Genomic DNA, 12,642 nt, shown 5'->3' with positions numbered 1-12,642 from the left:
GTGCTTCCTAAGCAAGGGACAAGTAGTGAATGAGCCCTTGGGCTGTTCTTCAGACAGAGAATGCCTTCCAATAGAGGGCTGCCATCTGATAGCCCTTCAAATGCAGGACTCATCTGTGAAGTTGGACAGTGGAGCAGGCTATATGGTGACACATAGTGAAACCGTTGAATCATACTTGCATGAAGCTTTTAAGGGAAAGCAAAATCAGGAATGTATCCTACCCATTTTTAAAAAAATAGACTTTACTAGTTTTAAAATATGTAAAAGAATAAAAAGAGTGAATGGAGAAAATTCTCACCCCCATATAAAAAATCACCTTAACCATCACATATAGGATTTTCCATACTGTTTGAATTACATAAACTAGTTTCAAAACTTCATGTGTAAGGATTGTTAAAAATTGTTCCCTTTCTTTCCCTTCTCAGGATCAGAAATAGTTTCCACTAATCGTTCTTTCGTGGGACCTGTCAATGCTCTCGGAAACCATGTGAGCTTCGTTGAATGTTAAACATCACTGCTTCAGTTTGTCCTTTCATTTTCTCTGAATAAGTGTTTTCCTTTGCTTTGGAATATTCTTGAGCATTGCAAGTTTTAAAAGCTGTCCTAAGGTGGCATGTACATTTACAACTTGATTCTCTTACTACCTAGAAAGGAAGTATTTGTTAGAAGGGTGGAGTGCTTCTTTATAAGAGAAAGGACTACAGAGATTGCACAGTGGTTCCAGGTGCTTTTGCTTGTATTAACTAGGTCTTCTGCACTTGCATAAGAATAAATATGGAGCAAAGTGGAGGGTGATATTCTTTGGCACTGGTGCCCCTCATACCAGGGTTGCTTTCAGATGACATCTATATATTGAGTACTCATCCTGATTTGTTGGTGCAAATTTTGCAGGGTGGTTAGGCAATATTGGTTATTTATTGAACATTCATTCTGATTTGTTTGTGTGGAGGTTCCTGGAGAAAGCATTTTCTTATCACTTTCCTTATTGCAAAAAAAAACTTTGCTTTTGAGGGGCAGCGTAGCACCAAATCCACTCTAAGAAAGCCAGTGTGGTGTAGAGGTTAAGAGTGGTAGTCTCGTAATCTGGGGAACCGGGTTCACATCCCCACTCCTCCGCATGCAGCTGCTAAGTGACCTTGGGCTAGTCACACTTCTTTGAAGTCTCTTAGGCCCACTCACCTCACAGAATGTTTGTTGTGGGGGAGGAAGGGAAAGGAGAATGTTAGCTGCTTTGAGATTCCTTAGGGTAGTGATAAAGTGGGATATCAAATCCAAACTCTCCTCCTCCTCTTCTCCTCCTCCTCCTCCTCCTCCTCCTCCTCCTCCTCCTAATTGCAGAACCTGAATTTGCTGCGATGCGACTGGATCCCACCTGACAATAGCAATGGTCTGAAAATGCCCTAAGAACTGGCTCAGTAAGACTGTTCCTTAGTCTGTATCAGTGTTCATGGGTCAAATACAATTTGAAGTTTCAACTATATCTCCAGATCAAGCAGATCAACAACCCAGGCCTGGTGGTACCATTCAGCATGGTCAGCAATAAAAAATCCTCTGCCATGCCTTTGCTGCTACTGCTGACCTTCATCCTTCATCCGTGGTACCATTTCTGGTTCCTCTGTCCATGGTGTTACACCATGCTCCTCACTCTCCTTGCTCTTTGCAGGGTGGTTCCTCCCATTTGCCCACTTTTAGAGTGTGGAGGAGCAGAGAAATAAGACAGAGATCTGGTGTCACCTGTCACGCTTTGCACGGTAAGAGGTGTGTGTTTGCAAACTTGAAGACAGCCCTGTATTTGCTCTTATCTTTCATGTCACTGCATTTCAGTAATCCTGGATCTGCCATGGGCAATGGAATGTTGTTGTGTGTATTTAGCAGGGTGATAAATCTTACCAAAGTCACCCATATATAGAAATCACAAGTCTGAACCAGTTTGTTCCTGATGGTGCAGCAGTTACTCCCCACAGGGCACAGAGATCAAACTGACTGTTCACAGTCATACTTTATTCCCAAAAACAGCAACCTGAGATTTCAGGATTACTTTTCTTGTTTCTATGCACAACATATAAAACAGGTACTGAAGATGTTCTGATTATACTTTATTTACAATGCACTCCCTTGTTACATTGATATCAGCATCTTGGCTTCCTTTGGATCGGTTTCTACACATTGAGGAAGGTAAAAGGAGAACTGCCTGGTTGCTAAGAAGTGAGTAGATCATAGGATCATAGGGTTTCTGCTAAGAACAGTAGACCAAGATCACCTGGCCCATTTAGCTCAATATTTGTTGACTTTGACTGACAGTGGCTCTCCAGCATTTTGAATAGTGCTGCCTTTTCCTCAGTGTTGCCTACAGATGCCAGGGACTGAGCCCTAACTAGTACAGTGTAGACATGTTACAGATAGGTAGCTGTGTTGGTCTGCCATAGTCAAAACAAAAAAAATTCCTTCCAGTAGCACCTTAAAGACCAACTAAGTTAGTTCTTGGTATGAGCTTTCGTGTGCATGCACACTTCTTCAGATACTTGGTATCTGAAGAAGTGTGCATGCACACGAAAGCTCATACCAAGAACTAACTTAGTTGGTCTTTAAGGTGCTACTGGAAGGATTTTTTTTTGTTTTGAGTGTAGACATGGGAAGTCAAAAATAATGCCACAGATCCCTGATCTCTAGTCATATTTTGAATTTAGCAATGTTCACATAAATTTGCCTAGGGTCAAATTTGATGGCTGTCAAATGCCACATTAAATGATTAAAGAGACTATAGAGATTTATTTGACTCCTTGCTGCACCTGGAAAATACTGTTCTTGTATCTGTTAAATGTTTCTGTTTATTTCAACCATGTATGTTATCTTGAAAGGGAGCTTTAAAATGTTTTCAATCAATAAAGATATAGGAAGTTCCTGATTTTGGCTATTGTTTCTTTTAATAACCAATCTGCAGATTTTGATCACCATTTTGTTTGTCAAGGTGCCTTTACCTGAGTTCCAAACAATGCATGCCAAACTTTTAAAAAAATAAAAAATAAGCAAAGACGGACACAGACGTAAGCAACCAGTTGAATTGCAACAGCCCAATCCTTAAAGGGCATTGCTGACATAAGCTCCATTATCTTCCACCTAAGGATTCTGAGTTACACAAGAGAAGTGTTTGAATAAAATTAAAAAACAAAACCCTGCCTAGAGCCTACCTCTGTGAACAGGGCTAAACAGAGTTAGGGAACAATGACATTGATGACTGCATATCGTGTCTGACTTTGCATTCCCTTTCCTCCAGCAGACTCTGCTTTGGGGCTTTGATTGGTCTGTTGAGTTGGCAAGTTAAAACTAGTGTGAGGAATGAGCAGCTGCAGGAAAGGTACTCACCCAGCCACAAACTCTTCAAGCTGCAAATGAAATGAGCAAACACTGTAGTCAGTGTAAGGGGAAGTAATATAAATGAGAGGTCAAGGACCTGTTGAATGTGTGCTAATCTTACATATGAATTCATATCAGCTGTAAATCAAAACTATCCAGATGCACTCTCATCCCTTTGCCTTCATTCTCAGCTCAGTTCCACATTCCCTCCCATGTCTCTAGTTTCTGAATTGTAGCCAAATGATTGTTTCTTCTCCAGTTGCGCTTCAGGACTCCCTGTTAAATCATCTGATGATCCAGATAACTACCTGCCAGCTCATTCTACCACCAGTGGCAATCAAGGTCAGCATTTTAGCAGCAGCTTTGTTGATAGAAAACACAAGGCAGAGAACAACACAGCTCTGCCTCCAGTTACCACATCTGCCTTGCAATGTACTGTTTACAGGTGTGATGGGAAACACCTTAGCTACAGCCTTCAAGTTTAAAAAAACAAACTATCAGGCTTTGCATGTAATCTGATAACCTGCTGGGCACCATCCAAAGTGAAGCAGTTGGGTCCCACTAATTATTATTTGAGAGTGCTAAGCGCATGCGCATCCTCAGCAATTCTGTTGAGATACACGGGACTTAAATGTTCCTAATGATGGTTGGATCATGACCCTTGTCTTTGTCTTCTGGACCATGAATGGAGTGCTGCATCCCATTCTGGGTGCCACCAGGTTTTAAGGAGGGGATTTACAAACTACAATGTGTGTCGAAAGGGGAGCAACCAGCATTATAAGATGTCTGGAAGAAATCTTAATGGGGAAGGGTTTGTTCTGTTTAGCCTGGAGAAGGGAAGGTCAAGAGTAGACATGATAAGGTAAAGGTAAAGGTACCCCTGCCCGTACGGGCCAGTCTTGCCAGACTCTAGGGTTGTGCGCTCATCTCACTCTATAGGCCGGGAGCCAGCGCTGTCCGCAGACACTTCCGGGTCACGTGGCCAGCGTGACAAGCTGCATCAGGCAAGCCAGCGCAGCACACGGAACGCCGTTTACCTTCCCGCTGGTAAGCGGTCCCTATTTATCTACTTGCACCCGGGGGTGCTTTCGAACTGCTAGGTTGGCAGGCGCTGGGACCAAACGACGGGAGCGCACCCCGCAGCGGGGATTCGAACTGCCGACCATGTGATCGGCAAGTCCTAGGTGCTGAGGTTTTACCCACAGCGCCACCCGCGTCCCTATAGTAGACATGATGTTGTTGTTGTTGTGTTGTTTAGTCGTTTAGTCGTGTCCGACTCTTCGTGACCCCATGGACCAGAGCACGCCAGGCACCTCTGTCCTCCACTACCTCCCGCAGTTTGGTCAAACTCATGCTGGTAACCTCGAAAACACTATCCAACCATCTCGTCCTCTGTCGCCCCCTTCTCCTTGTGCCCTCCATCTTTCCCAGCATCAGTGTCTTCTCCAGGGAGTCTTCTCTTCTCATGAGGTGGCCAAAGTACTGGAGCCTCAGCTTCATGATCTGTCCTTCCAGTGAGCACTCAGGTCTGATTTCCTTAAGAATGGATGCATTTGATCTTCTTGCCGTCCATGGGACTCTCAAGAGTCTTCTCCAGCACCATAATTCAAAAGCATCAATTCTTCGGCGATCAGCCTTCTTTATGGTCCAGCTCTCACTTCCATACATCACTACTGGGAAGACCATGGCTTTAACTATACGGACCTTTGTTGGCAAGGTGACATCTCTACTTCTCAAGATGCTGTCTAGGCCTGTCATTGCCCTTCTCCCAAGAAGCAGGCGTCTTTTAATTTCGTGGCTGCTGTCACCATCTGCAGTGATCATGGAGCCCAAGAAAGTAAAATCTCTCACTGCCTCCATTTCTTCCCCTTCTATTTGCCAGGAGGTGATGGGACCAGTGGCCATGATCTTCGTTTTTTTGATATTGAGCTTCAGACCATATTTTGCGCTCTCCTCTTTCACCCTCATTAAAAGGTTCTTTAATTCCTCCTCACTTTCTGCCATCAAGGTTGTGTCATCTGCATATCTGAGGTTGTTGATATTTCTTCCGGCAATCTTAATTCCAGCTTGGGATTCATCCAGCCCAGCCTTTCGCATGATGTATTCTGCATATAAATTAAATAAGCAGGGAGACAAAATACAGCCTTGTCGTACTCCTTTCCCAATTTTGAACCAATCAGTTGTTCCATATCCAGTTCTAACTGTAGCTTCTTGTCCCACATAGAGATTTCTCAGGAGACAGATGAGGTGATCAGGCACTCCCATTTCTTTAAGAACTTGCCATAGTTTGCTGTGGTCGACACAGTCAAAGGCTTTTGCATAGTCAATGAAGCAGAAGTAGATGTCTTTCTGGAACTCTCTAGCTTTCTCCATAATCCAGCGCATGTTTGCAATTTGGTCTCTGGTTCCTCTGCCTCTTCTAAATCCAGCTTGCACTTCTGGGAGTTCTCGATCCACATACTGCTTGAGCCTTCCTTGTAGAATTTTAAGCATAACCTTGCTAGCGTGTGAAATGAGTGCAATTGTGCGGTAGTTGGAGCATTCTTTGGCACTGCCCTTCTTTGGGATTGGGATGTAGACTGATCTTCTCCAATCTTCTGGCCACTGCTGAGTTTTCCAAATTTGCTGGCATATTGAGTGTAGCACCTTAACAGCATCATCTTTTAAAATTTTAAATAGTTCAGCTGGAATACCATCACTTCCACTGGCCTTGTTATTTGCAGTGCTTTCTAAGGCCCATTTGACTTCACTTTCCAGGATGTCTGGCTCAAGGTCAGCAACCACACTACCTGGGGTGTACGAGGCATCCATTTCTTTCTGGTATAGTTCCTCTGTGTATTCTTGCCACCTCTTCTTGATGTCTTCTGCTTCTGTTAGGTCCTTTCCACTTTTGTCTTTTATTATGGTAATCTTTGTACGAAATGTTCCTTTCATATCTCCAATTTTCTTGAACAGATCTCTGGTTCTTCCCATTCTGTTGTTTTCCTCTATTTGTTTGCATTGCTCATTTAAGAAGGCCTTCTTGTCTCTCCTTGCTGTTCTTTGGAAATCTGCATTCAATTTCCTGTATCTTTCACTATCTCCCTCACATTTTGCTTGCATTCTCTCCTCCACTATTTGTAAGGCCTCGTTGGACAGCCACTTTGCTTTCTTGCATTTCCTTTTCATTGGGATGGTTTTCGTTGCTGCCTCCTGTACAATGTTACGAGCCTCCATCCATAGTTCTTCAGGCACTCTGTCCACCAAATCTAAATCCTTAAACCTGTTCGTCACTTCCACTGTGTATTCATAAGGGATTTGACTTAGATTGTATCTTACCGGCCCAGTGGTTTTTCCTACTTTCTTCAGTTTAAGCTTGAATTTTGCTATAAGAAGCTGATGATCTGAGCCACAGTCAGCTCCAGGTCTTGTTTTTGCTGACTGTATAGAGCTTCTCCATCTTTGGCTGCAGAGAATATAATCAATCTGATTTCGATGCTGCCCATCTGGTGATGTCCATGTGTAGAGTCGTCTCTTGTGTTGTTGGAAAAGCGTGTTTGTGATGACCAGCTTGTTCTCTTGACAGAACTCTATTAGCCTTTGCCCTGCTTCGTTTTGATCTCCAAGGCCAAACTTGCCAGTTGTTCCTTTTATCTCTTGATTCCCTACTTTAGCATTCCAGTCCCCTATAATGAGAAGAACATCCTTCTTTGGTGTCACTTCTATAAGGTGTTGTAAGTCTTCATAGAATTGGTCAATTTCAGTTTCTTCAGCACCAGTAGTTGGGGCATAAACTTGGATTACTGTGATGTTAAAAGGTCTGCCTTGGATTCGTATCGAGATCATTCTATCATTTTTGAGATTGCATCCCAGTACAGCTTTCGCCACTCTTTTGTTGACTATGAGGGCCACTCCATTTCTTTTACGGGTTTCTTGCCCACAGTAGTAGATGTGATGGTCATCCGAACTGAATTCGCCCATTCCCGTCCATTTTAGTTCACTAAAATGGACATGAAAATATGTAGACATGATAGCTCTTTTCAAATATCTGAAGGGGTCTCATGCAGAAGATGGAGCAGGCTTGTTTTCTCCCCCCCCCCGCCCCCAGGTAGCAGGACAAGAACTAATGGGTGGAAATGGCAAAGAAGAAGTTGTCATTAGGAGAAATTGTGGGACAAGCTGCCTTGGGAAGTGGTGGACTCTTTCTTGCTGGGCATTATGTCGGCAGAGGATTGATGGCCATTCAATGATGTTGTAATTTGTAAGATTCCTGCATCAAACAGGGGGTTGGAGTAGATTACCTCCAATGTCCCTTCTAACTCCTAAATTCTGTGAAGAAGAACATTGTGATGTAGCCTTGAATTATCTAAAAGAGCTAGAATGCAGTTTCATCACCTGTGACTCTGTTGGTTACTCTGACCAGGAGCCTACAATGCCTTGCATATTTTGGGGCACTGTATCCCTATCCACAGGCACTGTTTACTAGTTTCCAGGCTCTGTTGTTTTTTTAAAAAATCCCATCAACGTAGTTATGTAACTAACTGTTAGGTAATGGTGATTTCCAAGGAAACAACTTTGTGTCTAATGAATACATTTTGCATCATCGTTTACAGGATGCTTCTGGCAAAGTTGGCACTTCGTACAATGGTGCAGAAAAATTCAAGTAGCAACAGCCCTTATGGAAAACACCATGGCACTGTGGCTACTTCATTGCAATTCTGAGACAACATGCCAGAAAGAATTTCCACATGTTGTTGCTTAGCTGAGCAGCAATTAACAGAAGTTTCATAAAGCTATATCACTCTCTGCAGTGTTACTGTTCACCTCCATATACACCAACCAGGCTTGCACCCTTGGGAGCTCACCTGGTACTGCTAACACAGCGGCTTGACTTTACCCCCAGAGGCACACTCCATTGTCTTTCAAGACAGACAGATGCCAACAACTAAGTGTTACTGCAGAGAAGTCAATGCATTTCAGGACTTCAAACAGCATGACAGTGAAGAATTGTTAGGGAAAGAGATGACAAGAGGTATAGAAATGGAAATTACAGAATCGAAGAAGAAGAAGAAGAAGAAGAAGAAGAAGAAAGAAGAAGAAGAAGAAGAAGAAGAAGAAGAAGAAGAGGAGGAGGAGGAGGAGGAGGAGGAGGAGGAGGAGGAGGAGGAGTTGTTTGGATTTGATATCCCGCTTTATCACTACCCGAAGGAGTCTCAAAGCGGCTAACATTCTCCTTTCCCTTCCTCCCCCACAACAAACACTCTGTTAAGTGAGTGAGGCTGAGACACTTCAGAGAAGTGTGACTGGCCCAAGGTCACCCAGCAGCTGCATGTGGAGGAGCGGAGACGCGAACCCGGTTCCCCAGATTACGAGTCCACCGCTCTTACCCACTAAACCACACTGGCACACTAACGTTGAAGGGGAGCTTGTAGACTAACTTTTACAAAACTGACACCCTCCAGATGCTGCTGGACTACAGTTCCCACCAGGGGAGTTGTAGTCCAACAACATCTGGGCGGCGTCAGGTTGGTGAAGGCTGCTGTTGTTGATCATCTCCTGCTCAGTGCAAAAAATTCAGGATCACAGCATCCCCAGCAGAAAACGGTCTCATTTCTTCCTGAAAAAGTTATCATGAGGAAGAGCCCAGCCACGTCACTAGGTAATTAGTTCTATCTGTAAGCATTTTTCTTAATGTTCAATTAGAGTCCTTTTGGCGTTTGCCTCCAAGGGTGGGTCATAGGAAAGGGTTAAATGAGTGTGATGTGATTGGCCAGTGGGAATGCAAGGGGTTAGAGTGGGAGGTTTTGAAAGTTAGTTGAGGTTTGGGAATTGGAGAAGGAAGAGGGAGGAATAGGCAGTGGGTTGGTCAAGTTGTATTGTGAGTGAGTGAGAGGAATTGTTAGGTGGAGTCAGATAGATAGTTGGGGATAATCAGTTTGAACTTGTTAGGAACTAAGATTAAGAAACTGTCAAGAAAACTAACTGAAACCATAAGCTTGTTCCTGCGTGTAAAAATAAACTTGATAATTTGTTTATGTTAACAACTGTCTGGACTCCGTGTGTCCCCGTGAGAAACGGGGTGGTGGCAGCGAAGAAAGCAATCACAGTGGTGGCACAGGGTCAATAGACCGTCAAACGTCCGGGGGCCCTGTGTGATCGCCACAGTCCTGTATCTTAAGCCCATTAGATCCTCTTCTCTGTGGTAGCAGAAAACAAGTCTTTGTCATCTTCTACAGGTATGTGGTATCACCTTTCCCTGTCAAGGTTCTCTTTCCCAGGCAAACTGTACCCATAGGAATCCCTCATAGGATTCTTTTCCTGTGATGCCGATAATCTTTGTTGCTCTTCTCAGAATCTATTGCAATTTGTCTTAAGACACAGTACTTCAGATGAGGTCTGACTAGCACAGAATGAAATGGAACTATTACTTCTTGTGACTGAGAAACTATGCTCCTATTAATGCAGTCTAAAGTGGCACTCACCTTTTCTGTAGCTGTAGGACACAGCTGACTCATGTTTAGTTTCTGAAGATAAAAAGCATCACAAGACTTTAAGCGGAGGCATTTTAAACTGGCTTCTGTCAGGTCATTATAGCTGATGCCTATTAAAGTGCCTATTCAGGCCAGTCTCACAATTCCTTGATTTTAGCTTGCCTTCATCTGTGCTGCCTTCCAGGTAGATACCACAGTCAGAAAGTTCCTTTATGTTCCTTCTGATGTCATTTGATTGCAAAATGTCTTCTGACAGTTACTGCATCAAGGAAAATCTGGCCCTGCCCAAGTGATCTTTGTCACTTCATTGCATATGCATTTTTCTTTGGGTACATCGCAGTCCAGATTCAGGAGACAGAGATTTGGGAGATATTAGAGTTAATATTTTCCCTAGGGAAAAGTGGGACGTTATGGGATCAAATCAGAAACTGGGACAGCCTCTGTAAATCTGGGATTGTCCCTGGAAAATAAGGGGCACTTATGTTTATCAGACTTATGGAAGCAATTTATCTATGTTGACACCTGGGAGATCAGCTAATCAACACAGTTGTGCACTCAGTGGCCAATTGCATGGGTCTTTTCTACAGAATCAGCACTCACCCACAATGGTGCCAGGTCATGAGTAAGATACTTGCAATCAGGCTCAGACCATGTGGATAAGCAGCTACTGTATGGCTGGGAGAAAGTAAGCAGCACAGTCAGAGGTCCATCTAGTGGAGATATTTTAGAAACAGGTAAAGTAAAATCCTTGAGTCAGGATTTTGCTAAAGTAGCTCTGTGGCATTCTGAACAGCAACAGTGTAAATGGACAGGAGAAGACAGGTGCAGAATTCTAGAAAAAACTTTCACTCACATCCATTGCTGCTGGAGAGATATTTCGTTAAGCAGTTTAGAAGGGTAATTAAATGTTTCAGAAAGTCCCTATGACGGTTCTGCCTCCACACTGTTGCTTTTCTGTGGGTGGGATTAGATTAGGCTTCCTCAACCTTGGCCCTCCAGATGTTTTTGGCCTACAACTCCCATGATCCCTAGCTAGCAGGACCAGTGGTCAGGGATGATGGGAATTGCAGTCTCAAAACATTTGGAGGGCCGAGGTTGAGGAAGCCTGGATTAGATCATATATTGACAAATTTAGCTTGCAGAATTACAGTGGATTTGGTGCTCTTGTGCAATAAACCTGCTTCCACAAAACAGAAATAAAAATTGGGCTATTTCTGGTAAGGAAAGTGACAGGAAAATACACCATCTCACAGGAAAACGTGGAATAACAATTGCTTGACACAATGTTACATAACCTCATAGAATCATAGAGTTGGAAGGGACCTCAAGAGCCACCTAGTCCAACCATCTGCAATGCAGGAATCTCAGCTAAAGCATCCAAGATAGACGACCATCGAATGGCTGCTTAAAAACCTCCAAGGAAGGAAAGCCCATAACCTCCAAAGGGTGTGCCTTCCACTGTTGAACAGCAAACCAGCTGTCACTGCAAATGAATAAGAATGAATGCTCTATAAATAGGTTGCCTGGATGTGCTTTTAGTTAACACTCGCTGATGGTTTTTTAATTTCTGAAACAATCTCATCAGTGACATCTGCACTGGTGGGCCAGATCTGGACCATGGGCTGGAGTCCCCCTCCCTGCTCAGCTTAGCAAGACCTTGTGAGTGTGTGGGCTCCCGGAAAAGACCTAATCATTTTGCTCCTCTTTGCTCCTTTTTACTGCTGTGCTGAGTTAAGCAAAGGTTTGGCATAGCATGTTGTCTGAACCAGGACACATGGTTAAACTCTTTCCTCACTAATCACGAGCTGAAATCACATCACGGTGTAAATTCATGTCACTCATATTAATGATGATGATAATACATTTACTTTAAACAATCAACAGCAAAAGCTATTTAATCACTTGGGAACGCTACAAAATCTTGAAATTCTGCTCTGGAAAAGCTAGGGGAAAAGTGTACACACAAACAAACCAGACTTTTTAAATAAAAAAATCAGATGAAATGTACACACAAAGCCTCCTTCATGCTTTTCACATAAAAGCACACAACAAAACCATTGACTGGAGCACAGGCCATCATAATACCCTGAAGGAAGACCATAGAAAGGCCAGCCAATCATCAATATATCAATGTAAAATAATGTTTGGTGTCAATGCCTTTGTCTTATGCTCAATGAGGAAGAAAAAAGAATATTACCTGCAACTTTGATAATAAATTTTTGCTTATATCATTTCATTATATGCTTATATTATTTCATCATTATTATTCTACTTTGAATGCTGTAGGTTCAGTTTCAAGATGGTGATTGATAGAGATTGATTGAGAACTTAGTTAGGCTTGTAACCCAGATCTGTTCTGTCAAAGCTTTATACCCTTCTAAATAGTTTGCTTCTAGGGATATGAAATTTGTTCAGTTAGGCAAGCTGACAAGATACACTGAAGAATAGCTTTATGTAATATGTAAAACAGACAATAAATATCAAAATATGATTTAAAAAATGCAGATCACAGGGAAACAAATCCCATAATGTAGTGGTAACATATGAATTGGACCTAAGGCTATGTGTATTTGGAATAATGTTTACCTTGCAGTGTTAAATTTACACACACTCCCCGTAAAAACAAGACAAAAATGCTATGGGTGCATCTCTTCAAATGGGCTCTGTTATTCATGGCAGTGTTTTTCCAGAGCCACTTGATGGCAGCATTGTTCTGCACTTGCTGTGTAATAAGAAAAGCAAAATAGTAGACAATTACCACAAATTATGAGCTGCTGAAGTGTCTTGCTGCAAGGTGTTGTCTGATACCAATCTGATT

Source organism: Podarcis muralis, chromosome 5 (assembly GCF_964188315.1).
Source record: "Podarcis muralis chromosome 5, rPodMur119.hap1.1, whole genome shotgun sequence".
Lineage (NCBI taxonomy): Eukaryota > Metazoa > Chordata > Lepidosauria > Squamata > Lacertidae > Podarcis > Podarcis muralis.
The sequence above is the reverse complement of the archived record's forward strand: the minus strand, read 5'-3'. Positions refer to the sequence as shown.